This window comes from Poecilia latipinna, unplaced genomic scaffold, assembly GCF_001443285.1.
Source record: "Poecilia latipinna isolate Pla-1442-1.1 unplaced genomic scaffold, P_latipinna-1.0 Scaffold392, whole genome shotgun sequence".
NCBI classification, from domain to species: Eukaryota; Metazoa; Chordata; class Actinopteri; order Cyprinodontiformes; family Poeciliidae; genus Poecilia; species Poecilia latipinna.
Window position 1 is genome coordinate 42597 of NW_015113008.1, and position 15164 is coordinate 57760.

The 15164-nt window shown below is 39.0% G+C and overlaps 1 long non-coding RNA gene across 1 annotated transcript in view; it reads right to left on the minus strand.

Moving 5' to 3' along the window:
- Positions 1 to 848: 848 nt before the first annotated feature.
- The window catches only part of LOC106950321 (uncharacterized), a 23332-nt gene continuing 9016 nt past the window's right edge, over positions 849 to 15164 (minus strand). The window contains exons 2-3 of the long non-coding RNA XR_001425590.1: positions 3072 to 3075; positions 849 to 861 (exon numbers count right to left, since the gene is read on the minus strand). This is a non-coding gene — a long non-coding RNA (uncharacterized LOC106950321). The remainder of the gene's footprint in view (positions 862 to 3071; positions 3076 to 15164) is intronic.

Consider the following 15164-nt stretch of genomic DNA (forward strand, 5'->3'; position numbering starts at 1 on the left):
GTTCTGCACTCTGGTTAACAATACAACACTGCACGAAAAAAAGTTATTCAAAGAGAAAGACAGCAAAGAGAAGCTGGGATTCGAGATTCAAAAGTATCAGAGTAATTTTTTTCCCCTCCCGCTTTGTTTGGTTAATTAAATCTAGTTTAAATCAATGAAGCAACACAAGGTCTGGTACTTACCTTTTTTTGAGCACCATAGTTGCCATGACTCATGAGGAAGAAAAGCCTTGTCTCCTAATTGAGTGTATTATGTGTGCAGTCCGTAAACAGTTTTTATTTACCTGATTTTTTATTTTTTACAGAGAACTTATTCACTTTCAAAGAAGCAAGCCTTATATAGAAGGAGAAATATTTTGTTAATTCATCTCAATTCAGTTCATTTCAGTTCAATTCAGTCCAATTAAATTAAAAAATACTTTAGAAATCCCAAAGGTAAATTTAATACATTTTATATATATATATATATATATATATATATATATATATATATATATATATATATATATATATATATATATTTCCCTCATCATTCTTTAACTTGCCTATTAATGCTTAAAAATGCTCACAGAAGTAACCAGATGCTGCATTTCGTCTAAGCCTTGAAGAAAACAGAGGAAGGGGTAATGAGGTCCAGTCTTTTTAGACCATGCAGAGATCATGGCTGGTTTACTGAAGAGGCAATGCAGAAATGTATAAGAACAACGAAAAAAAAAAAAAAACCTCACATTCCTTTTTGCTTCTAATTGAAAATCAAACAACAATGTAAAAAAAAACTAAGTATCACACACACACACACACACACACACACACACACACACTCATATATACATTTGCAAAGACTAAATCTGTGTGTGGGAGTCTCTTCTTTTCATTTATTTCACACATTTTAAATGATCATGTAAAATAAATAATTGCTAAAGGAAAGTCACTAGCAGAAAATTATACTGAATGTTTTTGATGTTGTGGTTCTTTTTCCGTTTGATACAAAATAATTGAAAATTAACTTCATTTATTGTTCGGTTATATTATTAGTAGCACAAGACAAACTGTATTTATATTTTGGCTCTATAACTTAAGGATTCTGTCTGTCTGTGGGTTTTAATTTCCAGGCTGATCTGTGCACACTATGATGTTTTTTTTTTTGTTTGTTTGTTTTTTTTTAAGCCTCTGAAAGATTTCTGCCAGTAAATAGGAAGTGCAACAACTTTTGCAGGCTTTTAATGAAGGTCTTGGCCTTGGCAACAGCAAACATGTATAGGAAAAGCACCCTGAAAAGAGGGAAAAAAGATTTACTGGTAAAAATGAATTGTGTGGAAGAGGCAGAATGATGTGCAGAAGATTTTTCTTTTAGTTAAGCAAGGTCAATGTATAAACTTGAAACGGTAAAAAAAAAGCAGACGGCATAATTGGAAAGCAGTTCTTATTACAAAAGAATCAAGGATGCCTTGAATAAAAGTGAAGTCTGACGTACTTTCAAATACAGTTTGTTGATATTGTAGACAATCCTCATCTCCCATTTAGTCGAACAATACTGGTAAAAATGTCACCCGAACTGGTCCTCACTGTCAATCGTCAAATCGCATGTACAGATGTGATCCACTCCTCCAAATTTTCCCAACGCTGTCGTGCTACTCACAAATGAAAAGAAATTATTCAAGGTTTGATGTGTGCTGTGATTACGGTAGGACCTTTTTTTAAGCCTGCACAAGGAGCCTCGTGAGGCAGGTTGCAGTTGTAGTTACTTTGGTGATTTAACCAGAAAATGCCAGGCAGAGATTTCAATCACCGAGCTCCAGACATGTGAAGCCAGGTCAGATATGAGAAGCCCAGGGAGCTTACAGGAAAACCGCAGGAGTCTTAAAGTGAAGTTTACTTAAAAGATAACATTTTACATGCAGCGCATAACTCAACTAGGGTGTCGGTTTGTCCAAATCCAGATTAGTTAGAGTGAGCCACCAATGATTTTCCTGTATGAAACATGAACAGAGGATAGAAAAGATAAAGCATTTGAAGTCTCTAAAATAAAAGTAAAAGTAAAGCAAAAATATAATTGCAGTTTAACTGAGTACTAATTGTCCTTGAACTGCCTTACTTTTGTATTTGTGGAGTCCTCTGTCCAAAAATGCTTCCATGTTCAAATCTCTGTTTGTTTCACACAGGAAGATCATCGGTGGCGCACCACCTCCAACCTCCATTATGTGTGTCAATAATTAACAATTACAGGCTTCTGTGAACAAAACAGCCCAATTCAAACAGAGCAATGATTTAACCCATCATTAGATAAACTTCTATGATGTTTCAGAGACTGGAGTTGTTTCCACGTGTCTGTTTTGGCTTTAGCCTCCTTTGTATTGTCTCATGGACTTATGCAAAATACTGACGCCACTGCAAATACGCTGATAAGTGAAGAGGGCCACTGCTTCTGTATTTTACTAACTGTCTGTCCATATTTTTGATTGAAATTGAGCTAAATGTGTTTTTTATATTTGCATTGCACTTATAAACATATTCTGTTTTAATATAGCCAGCAACATATGAATAATTTCCTCAAAATATGTTTTTAAGTTACCAAAAATACATGTAATAATTATGTAACAGGTAATGTGCCTGGATATATTGACTTTACAGCAAAGAATATTGTGATAATAAACTTTTGCAAATTACAGTTTTAAAGTTTCTTTTTACAGATTTTTTGGGGGTCAAAGTCTTGCATTGCCCTCTGAATTTGACTACGTCATTGCAGATAAACATTTCTCAAAACGTTTATCTCGGCAGCCGACATCTCCTCCTCTACATTATCCGTTTCCCCTTCATGTTTGCTCTCTCCAGTTCCTCCTCCCTTCCCCTCCTCCCCAGCATGCCGACATTGTTATTGGTGTCATAATTTACCTCCTTATGCAAACATGACCCTGTCCTCGATATGCTGTGAGGCAAAAAAAATATTCATACTGTATTTATTGAGCGACCAACAAACAATGAGATTGGGGCAACATAAATTATCGCGCCACGACTTCTTTATATTTCTGCGCTCCGTGCATCACGGTCTACCCGGCGTGCGTTAATGCATACGTGTCTTTGCTGTGTTTCCGGTGCAGGTCACACATACAAAACAGGTCTGCTTAAGACGAACGGATCAGCGAGGACAGGCCAAGTTACCGCGAGATAACCGGAGTGAAGGAGTGCGTTGGTGAGCCGAGGCTCACAGACTGAACGCAGAGGAAATCCTCGGGGTTTTGCTGAGGGGAGTGATGCACTGGATGTATTTGGTAGCACTTGTAGTCTCAGGGATTTGACCTTGGTGAGCCTCTCCGTGCTTTCCGCCCTCCTACATGTCGACCCCCCTCTCCCACCCCTTCGGTCCCACTCAACCTTGGCTAATTAGCTCACATCCCAGTGGCTCATGTTCACCACAACATATCCACAACAAGGACAACACAACTCCAGCGTCCCACATCCGTGCTGCTCCTCTCCTTTTTATTTTTATTTTATTTTTACTGTTAATGGCGTTTTACCTCCTGCTCTGCATTGTTCTGGAATAAATCTAGTAATTTTCTCTGAGTTTCACTGCTGCGTTGCTGCACTATGTGCTCGTATCTGAACCGCTTTGTGTCGCCGCCGTTGCGTTCGCTGTAAATCGAGCAGCGCAGTGAGAAGCAGGTCATGCACAACGATGAGGAGGAGTCGGTCCCTCTGACAAACAGACAGTTTTCAAGTTCAAGTTTAAATTTAGGGAGAAAAAACAAATACGTGAATAGAACAGATGTGAATAGAACTTAATAATCGTCTTAATTTAGGTTTTGGGGGCAGGGCCACACCTCATTGCTGCCTATTTATACTCTGATCTCCTGTTGAGTTCTGTTTGTTGGGCTCTTTCTCTACCGTTCATTTTTCATTGTGTTATCCCTCACACCTTTTTCTTTCATTCCTCATCCCCACTTCCTCAGTCATTCTCATCCCTACCTTTCTCCACGTCTTTGCTTCACCCTTTCGAACCCGTGCATTCTTTCACCTACTCGGTTTTCTCCATAATAACAGCATCTGGATCGCTTTGCAATCCCCCGTTCTCAGTCCCGGTCGCCGAAGTCTTTGACATTTTTGTCCAAAAAAACATTCCTGGTTTTGTCAATGTCTTTTTGTGACAATTTTTAGTCCTAGAAATCAAAGATTTTCTCCTGGAATACTTCTCGTGTAAATTGAAGTTGTGAAGTCTCTTCCTGTTTTCACAGGCACGCACATTCAGATCAGCACCAAAGGCCTGCTCCGGTCATGACCTTGGAAGGTTTAGATTGGGGTCGGAGTGGAAAAATATAAAATAAAATTGCGGTTCCAAGTTTTTTAATGAAACACGTCTTTGATCCTAGAGCACTGGAATGTGTGTTTTTTCTGTGTGACGTGGTTGTCTGAAATTTTACAGATTTTTTTTTTTTTTTTTACAAAATGTGTTTTATTACCTCCAGTAGGCTAAATGCATTGCAACTGCAAACCCTGGTAGGAATAAACACTGTCTTAATTTATGGAGTACGACAAGAGTGGCGGGGCCAGGGGTCGACTTGCGTGTAGACGTCTTTGTAAATGGAAGCACCTTTAAAGGAGAGAGAGCTGGTCTGCAAATTTCTAATTCCATCCATGTGTGTGAAGAGACCTGGCAACACCAGGATGACAGGAAGAGGGGAAGAGATTGCATGCAGATGGACTGGGCCTTTTTTTTTTTTTCCCAACTTCACAATACATCACTGCTATGTGTTGGTGTTTCACAATAAGATACATTGAAGTTTGTGACAAAATGTAGAGAAAAAAAAAAGAGAAATAATATTTTTTCAAGGTCCATGTTAATATATTATAATCATTAGCGATAATATATGAGTTTGATTGGGATTGTATCCTTGCTGATCATGCTTCTCACCTTGTAAACATAGGAAATGTTGGGCCTGGAGACTCTCAGCTCAGTTTTTCCTTTCAAGTGAAAAAAAACCCCTCCCAAAACATGCAAACAATAACTGTGACCAATGCAGCAAGTATCTTCAGACTTTGTGCAGATGGAGTAAGTAAAGTCAGCTGTCTGGATTCGTTCAGCTTCAGCTATTTTTGGGTGAAATCGTTTTTCAGTAAGAGCTCTGCAGGCTGAATCCACTTCCATAAATTTCTGTTGTCATGTTTCGGCGTATTACGAGTCTCAGGATTTCTTTAAGGTCTGTATTTAAAACATCACTTTTGATTTTGACACGAGTAAGAAAACAACATGGGTTTCTGCAAGAAGTGAAAAGTGGATTAAAAGCCATTTGCGTTCCTGCATGATTTGTTAAAAATGTCACACTTCCTGCATTACAAGTAACTTCAATAATTTAGGTTATGCTCTCTGATATTCTGCTTGAATTGTAGATTTAACAAATTAAATTACTTGGATCACAGCAAAAGCTGTCAGGCGAAGATTCAGAGGAGTTTTTATTTAATGGACATGGAATAAACTCAAATGTTGTGTAACAAATAGGACAGCTGTAGGTATGAAACATACTTAAAACAAAACATACCTTGGCTAATTTTCATGAAATACTGAAGTCAAATGGAAACACACAAAAAAGTGAATTTCTACTTTATATATTTGCAGGAATAAGAAAGAGAGGAGTTTTGCTGAGGGTTTTTCCAGTGGCAGCTGGTTGCCAGGAGGCCTGCAGCATCTCAACACTCCCATGCCTGAGCTCAGCCTGACGGAGGGGTTTCCAGGGCACCGTGCCCCAGAGACATGTCACTGTGACTCAGCTCTCCTTGTATCCACCTAAACTGGAATTTACTTTATCATCTGTCCTAAGAAGGAGACAATCACTTGCTGCAAGACGAAAAGTATCCACTGTTCAGGTGCCAGACTCCTTATTTTTTCCTACATGCTAAAACAAGTTTTACTCATCTTGTTGGTAAAACTCTCATTAAGAATCTAATTAATTGCATCTGTGATTACCTGTTTATTTTCATTAACTACTCTGGGTCCTGAGTTAGTTGTTATTCTGCACAGAACTTTGCAGTGGTTTTGTCTGTGAGGAGCGCTTAAAAGAATACAATTTACTTATTTTCTTATTTCAAATTGAAGCACTAGCTTTAATCTAAAATAAAAGCTCTTTTTCTTTGCACCAACAGCACAGGAAGAGAGAGTCCTTGATAACCAGAAGCTCCTGAAGGTGTGAGCTAAAAGGACTTATTGCGAGTGTTTAGTTTGAAAGTTTCTTGGTTTTACAGACAGAATAATAATAATGAGGACGATGATAATGATTATCGCAGTTGCCAAGAAATCAGATGTGAAACGCCCTCCAGATTCCAAGGAAAGAATATCTCATTTATGAAGTTTACAAAATGCTGTGTCCTTGGCTTATTTTAGCTTATTGTCCTTGCTCAGTTTTGTTTTGGATGATTAAAGGGAAGTGGAGGTGATAATGGTGAGAGTTTTGTTGTATAACACAAATGTAAGTCTCAAGCTGAAATCTCCCCCCCCCGCCCAAAAAAAAACAAAAAAACTGTGGAGTGTCAAATTTAAAAATGTCTTCATTTCTTTAAAGGCAGACATGTATGGGCAGCAGACTTGTTTAATGAATATTTTTTAGAAGTAAGCACTTAAATGTGAACGTTAAAAATATGTAAACTTAAATTGTTAAGGACTTTCTTTATTTCGAACCAAAATAATCAAATAAACAAGAATCTAGCTTGTGACAGACCACTTGCAGATTTACTTTGTGCCTTTTTTTGAGATCATCAACAGAATTTAATATCAGACAAAGAAAACCTGAGTAAATACAAAAATCCATTTTCAAGAGATTATTTCATTTTGGGGTGGGGGGGAATAGAAATCCAAACCAACCTGGCTCTTTGTGAAAAAAGTTATCAAAGAAAAGTGAAGAACCTCTTTTCTTTTATTCAGTTTCAGTCACTCACAGCCAGACTTAGTTTACAACCAGGCGTCTAGAATCAAGACATCACTTAAATCGACTTTCTCTGACAACACAAAGCAGCATTGACGATTTCAAACGCAACACATACCTCGCTCTAAAGAAATCAAAGAGCAGACGAGAAACAAAGTCATTGACCTCAGTCTATCTCAGCCATCTCTTCGACTCCAGTGAAAGCCTTTATGCACAATGGAGAAAACATGGAACAATGGCAAATCTGGCTGGTTTAATCCAAGAGTCCAGGAACTTATCAAAGAAAAATGAACAAAAATCAAACATTTTGAAAAGCGCGTCTCCCTGTTACGTTTGTTGTAAAGCTAACCGAGAATTTCAGCTCCGTCATTCTGAGGGTGAAACACAGAACTGGAAGAAAACTAGGTGGAATTGACAGAACGAAGTCCACTACTTTAAAAAAAAAACAAAATGACGTGCAAATTAAATTAATACCACAAAGAAGAGTCAAATTTCCTCTATAGCCTTTTAACATAAACACTTGATGCCAGAAGGGTGGCAGAATCAATTTAGGTGGCAATTAATTTTCACATGGGACCAGGCTGGTTCCTATGTCCATGTCCTCTTGGGGAAAAAGAAGAAAAAAAACTGAATTTTGTATTTAATAATCTGGGTGTCTGTGTCTAAAATCAAAGTTTGGTTGATGATCTAAAACATTTCAAGTGTGATTAAAAAAAAAAAAAAAAGCAGAAGCAATCCGTCAGTGGTGTCTTTCTCATTCCTGTCACTCAGTAACAGCAGCCTCTATTGCGTCTGACCTAAAAAGTTGCATATCTGCTATTTTGTTTTTTGCAATCAGGGCGACCTTGCGCGTATATAAACCAACCTTGAGCGGCGTAGCGAGAGCAGAGACAAACAGATGCTGAACCGTCCTATCACAGGCGTGTATCGCATGTGCTGTTTACCCACACTCAGTGAGAGGATCACAGCTGAGGTAAACAATGAGCTCCACTGTGTTTGTTCACAGAGCAGAGCTGCGTGTCATTGAGCTGTGATTGGCTCACACCTGACACCCAATGATGAAACTGTGCAGCCAGGATTCAACTATTGGATAAATACTGTCACAAATGATTAAAATGGATTTGGGTTTGGAAAACTGATGGGTTTTTTTTTTTTTTGTTGTTGTTGTTTTTTTCTAAATGTGCTGCCTAAAAGTGAAAAATGTGAGGGTAGAACTAGTCAACCAAAACATGACCAAAGGCAGTCATGTTGGCTGGCATGGCGCTGTTAAGGTAGGAAAACCAGAATAAAACAGAGGAAACTTACAAGATGGCTCAGGAAACAGACAGGAGAACCGGCTGGAAATAGACGAGAAAAAAAAAAATGGGAATGGGTAACAGGAATGATAAAAGGAGAAATCAGTAGAGGACAAATGAGAACCAATGAACTTATGTTCTGAGGGAGATGTGGGACTGACAATAACCAGAAGGATTAGTCAGAGGTGAATGGAAACAGCTGAGGGAGACTGCAGTGCAAAATTAGGTGGCAGCTAATTGGAGTTGGAAAAACTGAACGATAAACACCGGAGAAGAACAAGAACAGAACCAAAGTGTAAATAAAAAATCAAACTGACAGGCCACGATCTAAGGAACATAAATAAACAACAAAGAAATGATCAAAACAGGAAACCAAATAAAATGTCACATATTTATGTCTTTAGATCAGCCAAGCACAAACGCCTGTCTTAAATCAGGAGTTTAACAAAAGTCATCTTTTAGTCCAATGACTGTTTCACTGTGATTCTTACACAACCGGAGCTACAGAGGAGTGGCTTACATCAAAACATATTCACATGTTAAAACGGCCCAGTTAAAGTCCAGTTCAGATACGGTGTGAACATCTTCAGACTGACCTTCACAGACGGTCTCCATCACTGAGCCAGAACTACTTTGCAAAGAAAGATGGACAAAAGTTTCTGTACAAATCTGGAAGAGACAAACCCAATCAGACTGAATACTTCACACAGAGGAATAAAAATCTGCACAATATTATTTTGTTGGCATCTGCTGAACATGATTTTGCGTGTTCATCCCACATCCGGTGAGTCAAACTCTGACAGAGCTAACTAGGTCTTTTTCTGCTGCGCACTGATTCATTTTACACCGACGTTACGGGTGATGGCAGCACATTTTATTTTTGTTTGTGCTGCGAGAACTTTGATTTTGGTTTAAAAGATGCTGCAGAGCACTGGCAAATCAGCTTTGATGAACACGTGAACATAATCTGCATAAAACATTGTGCTTTTTATGAAAATAAATCACATTTACCCGTTATTTGTGTTAGTGTGGGGTCACGTCGGTTCTGCCCCACATCACTCTTGAACGCCTCCTTTGTTTCCGTCTTTCATGCACTTTGCTACATCCTTCCACTGTGTTGCAGGTGATATTTGTATTTGTTCTCTTACTTCCTCTGATTTATGAAAGGAGAACGTTCAAAAGCACTTTCCCTCTCATGCATCCTACACATTTTGCGGCGAAGTTATCTTGTTTTCTGCTGCCCTTCAAGACACACAAACAACGGGCGCGCATACGCATAAACTTTCACTTTGGTGTAAGTTGGTGACATGAGTCCTTGGAAAGTGCAGTATTCAATTTGTAACTATTATGGAGACAAGGACACAGTCCTTTATGTGAGCAGCCACGGAGAGAAAATGGAGGCAGTCACCATGGCAACCGCCAGAAGAGTGCCCAACAAATCAACAAACAATGCAGTACGAGACTTTTCCAGGGAAGCCATTTAATGTGAAGCCTTGAATCATACAAAGTTGTCCTCCTAAGTTTCTGAGACCTGTCTGTGGGTGTCTGAGCTCCAAGTGTTTTGTAAAAAAAAAAAAAAAAAAAGACAGAAAAAAACTTGTGTTTTTCTCCCCGAATGGGTTTCAAGGCCGAGGAGACTGAATGTGCCAAAGAGCTGCAGTGTTGGGTCACGGCAACCTCAGGGTTTCATTTGCCTGATCAGCCTTCAGAAAGTGCAAAAAAGAAAAAGAAAAAAAAAAAAAACAGAAAGTGCTCACTGATGCAAAAGCACACAGCACCAGTCATCCACTAAAACCTTTTGCATGTTTACACCAGCAACTGGCACATTTCTTTTTTTTTTGTATATTTTGTATCAGTTGTAAAGTGATAAAAAAGGGAGTTGCTGAATAGCTGCCTTTGTCTTTAATTAGCCTGGTTGAGGAGGACGAAGGATAAGGGTTCAGGAGACTGACTTTTTTTTTTTTTTTAATATATTTTCATTTTTGCCTAGCAGTTTACTTTCTCGTTTAGAACATTTGAACACACACACACGTGCACACGTACACGCACGCACACACACACACGCACACACACCCCCACACACACACACACACACACAAACACCCAAGAACAGGGGGCGGAAAAGCACTTTCATCTACATATCATTTAGCATTCCCTTGCAACGTAATCCCTGTATGTCACTCTCACTTTCCCATGCCCCCCGTCTGAGTAAATATCCTCCTCGGTTCTGACCTCGCTCTAAATTTCACTGCTAGACACAAAACTGCAGCGCGGCTAATGCCGTCTGATGCGGACTGTCTGGGTGCCGCTGTAATTGTGGTTGTTTAAGAAGCGCTGATGACAGCAGACAAGTGGGTGCTTGTGGGCGTGCATTCAAATACCAGCTGCTTTATATCTTCGGCTCTCATCATGTATATTTTTGCACTGGAGACTTTAAATAACACTACAGCAACCGGTAGAGTGCCTGAGAAGGAAGAACTTTATTTATATTTATTAAAAAAAAATAAACAAATAACAGGAAAAGTATTAGCTAAGTATATTCGCTTATTGACAGAAGCTAATACTCTGTTTAGGCACCTTTTTGAATTATTTTTGAGATTCTAACTTTTTTTTTTGGTGTCTTTCAACATGTCACATTTCAGTGTGGTAAACTTCTCTTGCTCTGTCTAACGAAGGTTTTCCAAATTTATAAGTTCGTGAGGACATCTCTTGTCTACATCCCTTTAAAGTGACCCTACAGACAGGTCAGATTTAGTTCTGGACTCTGGTTCTTTCTAAAAGTCAAATTTTCCTCCATTGAAGCCGTGAGAAACGGCACCTTGCAGGATTTCACTTAAATCTGACTCATGTAAGTGTCAAAAGTTTCATCCATCTTGACAAAAATCCCACTTCCACCCTTAAAAAGAAAACCCCACAGCATGAAGCTGCCACCGCCATGTTCTCCTGTGAGCATGGTGTTCTTTAAATATGCTTTTTTTTTTTTTTTTGGAATAGTGACACCATTGCTGATTTTATTCAGATTTTGATGAATGTCTTCACTGTAATATTTTCCTGACTTATATATTTGTACAATCAGATCGTTTTTATCCTTTGTAATCTCTCAAAAAACTACGGCTTTACATAAAAGACGTACATAAGCAAAAAGTAAAAAAATCTCGGATCTCGGAAAGCTCAGAAATTAGATGACCCTAATTTCTGATTGATTAGATTCCCAATAAGTGATGATGACTGACTGATCTAATTGAATCAAAAGGTGCAAAGTGTTAAAACATGAGCAATGTAATAAAGATTGAATACTCTGATGCAGAGAGACTTGCTACACCTTTTTGACTTCTGCATTTTTCACAACCACAATTACATATCTTTGTAGAATTCTGTAATATTAATGGTGAGAAAAGCTATAAAACAGTTTATAATGGCCTAGCTTCTTTTATGTCTCAAAAACCTGGCATTTTAACAGGACTCTGTGCGCTTTTGGGATTTATCTGCGCTTTTGGGATTTATTGTATGTGATGGGGCTGTGAGAGCTTTGGTAAACTGGGCTTCGGACCAGCAGGCACCAGGCCAGATAGAGAGTCTGCCGTGTATCAAAGAAATTTGACCTGTTAATGCTCAAAAAAAAAAAAAAAGGAAAGAGGGGGAAAAACAGAAGAGGCATATTAGATATTTTATTTTTCATTAGAGTCCTCATCCCATAGATTTGCATCAAATAAAATGCATTATGACATCATTTATCAGCGCACCTTTTATTGAAGTGCAGGCCTTTCGAAGGGGATTTCAAACTAACTCAGTTGGGCAAAGTGCATTATGTCCAGAGTGATGAAAACAGAGATTTAAAACTTTAAACATTTTGGACGCCCTGAAGAGTAAAGAGAACAACTTTACAACCTCTGGGCCGCTTTCATAAATAAACCGGTGGCCAGAATGACCTGATGATGTTATATTTGAGAACACACTCACAGCGTGAGGATTTCTGTCTTGTTTAGATGACTGGTAAGCATAAAAATGGTTTGATGAATTCTTATATTTTCAAAGAAAAAAATGTATGATCTCATGCTAAAACACTTTTATATTGTTTTGACCAAAACCTTTGGCCTTTGCTTTCGTCCTGAGGAGCAACTAAAACTAATATGTCGTTTGTTCCTGTGGTTTCTTGGTCTCTCTGTCTGCAGGTTTAGAACTTCAAGGGTGTTTTCTTCTATTGTCTTTATCCTCTCCTCTATCCTTTCCTTCCTCTTTCCCTTTTAACTTTTTTTCCAACTTCTCCTCCTCTCTTTGTCCTCTTCGTCTGCGTCCAGTGCGTTTAAAATAAACCTAAGCCAATTTCAGATTAAGTTTTCGGAAAGGTAATATATGGAAACCGCTGCATGAACACTTCAGAAATCACAAAAACCAAATGTGTGTTCATGACTCCCTCTGAGAAGCATTGAAATTTTGGCTCAGCAAACAAATTAACTTTTTTTCTTCAATATCCATCCCACTTCTTTACCTGCGCATACTGCTGTAATCACAGGTAAAAGTCTCCTTTAATTTTAATTTTTTTTTGCTCTTATTTAAGGCACAAATTTACAACCAAGCATTTTAACATCTCAGTTGCATTGTTGAAAATGTTTCCTGCAGAATCAAATGGGCTTTGGCTGCACACAGACTCCGTCCACGCTGTCTGAAGTAAAGATGGTGGAGCAGAACGAAGATAAAAAAAAAAAAAAACCTCTTGCACACATCCGATAAATAAACAGCAAAATAAAAGAAGGAGCCAAGAGCGGAACAAAGGGAGAGACAAAGAGAGACAAAGGGTGACAGAGTGCTGTCTCTTCAGCTCTGTGCTTTTGCAACAAGACATAATGTAATCTCTCCTTGAGACGGAAAGATTTTTATAACCTGTGCAGGCTGGGCCTTGAGCGGGAGAAGAGACTAGCTGAGTGAAGGCTGTTTATTCCACAGTGTCCTTGATATAAACATGTGAAAAATCTCTCCTTCCCCCCCCTTCTCTCAGCTAAATCAATACAAAGACATTTGGCCTCTGAACAATGTTACAGTGCTACAGCAAAAGTTTTTCATCTTGTCTGCATTCATAACTGTGTCCTTCAAAGCAACAGAGCAAGAGACACTGAAGTTGTACTTAATGCTCTTTCATGAAAGTAGAAATGTGCTCAATGGCAAAGAAAACCTTCTATGGAGAGCCTTGCGTGACAGAACGAGGATGGGTCTGACGTGGCCCGCACGGCAAGACAGGACATCTGCTCCAAACTTTAGCGTTTGCTTGCAGATACCTTCGCTGCTTCCCGAACTCCTCCACAAACCCTTTCTGTTTCACCTCTTCCTCCTCCTCTCAGACCTGTAATCCCTCTTAGGAGCAATTAAGATAAAACTTTAATTTATCTGCTTCACCCTAACTCGTCTTCCTGCGTCTCCTTCCTCCTTCCTCCAACCCGGCTCCTCTTCATCCTCCTTCGGCGACAGAGGCAAGCGGAGCACTGAGTCATGACATCATAATTCACAAGCTCCAGTTTTCACGGTTAAATCAATATCACCGTGTCCGAGTCAAGGATGGGGGCCGGCCTTCACAGCTCAGCTCTTTCTACTTCTTTCTCATAGAAAATCATATAAATTGTCCCTTAAATAATTATTCCTTCATATCTATGGGTCTATGTTTTTTTTTTTTTTTACTGGTTCCAGTCTGATAAACAGGACTGCACAGAGATGCACCAAATTGAGAACAGTGGATGATTTCCAATCAGCTTTTTATTTCTGTGAAGATTATGAAATGCTATATATTAATTTTTCAATATAAATTCCAATTAATTGTTCAACTTATTTTTTGTAGATCTTACCTTGATGACGCTAAACATTTTACAGCATTGAGTTGCACAATTAGCATGGCTAAGGAGTGCCTCCATGTCGAAGAAGTAGATTTTTGTCTCTCAGAGAGACAGATGTTGAAAGCTCAAAAAGAAAGAACAGAGCAAGTTTGCTGTGCTCTGCTCAACCTTCTTGTCTGCTAAAGTCAGCTCCAGTTCAGTTTGTCCTTCATCGGTTTGACAAAGCGTCCCTAAGGGCTTTGTCCCTAAGGAGCCAACAAACTGAGGTCCAGTGGCAGGCAGCGTCAGAACCAGCTGAAGTCGAGCTCTTCCCTGTCCCAGAACTTTCTATCTTACTCTGAGCATGAATTGTGTTAAGAAGATGTTAAAGGCCTATTTATACTCAATGTTAAATATAAAGACTCAATGGTAAATGTATCAATGGTGGATATTTTTGCTTGCAAGTGCATATCCAAACAGAGCAGTACCGCTGGTAATTGTGGGGGGCGCTGTGGCACAGTAAAGCTCATGTCAAAGAAGTAGATGAAGACAACGTCAGGAACCTATAGTTGTGTTTAACTGCCACAGAGGCTAGTCAGTCTACTGCGGTGCCTACTCTAGTCTTCATGTTTGTGCTTTCTGAGAATATTCAGAGATTTTTTCCACCGTTGCTTATTTGCTGTTGTCTGAACTTTTCCTCTGGAAAGTTAGAACCACCTTCCCTACCAACCATGCCAACTAGTAAACACACAGAAAGCATGACAGCAGCGACGCTCAACAAGTTTAGAAACCAGGTGTATATATTTATGTGTGTGACCCTTGACCTCTTCAGATGATTCTCATGAATGTGTGCATACATTTGCATTATGATGGTAAACAACAATGAAATGTAAGAAGGGCTGTTATAACGTTATGCACACGCTCTATAAAATAAAAATAATGAGTTAATCTGAAAGAGAAAAAAATTATATAAGGCAAGTCCTGAGAAGCCAGCTCAATGGCAAGAACAAGATCCGTGCAATAAACAGCTATGCCTTACCAGTAATCAGGTACCTTGCAGGAATAATTAGCTGGCCAATGGAAGAGATAAAGACCACAGATGTTAAGACTCGGAAGCTACTCACCATACCAGGGTTCCACCCCAAATCCAGCCCCCTGAGA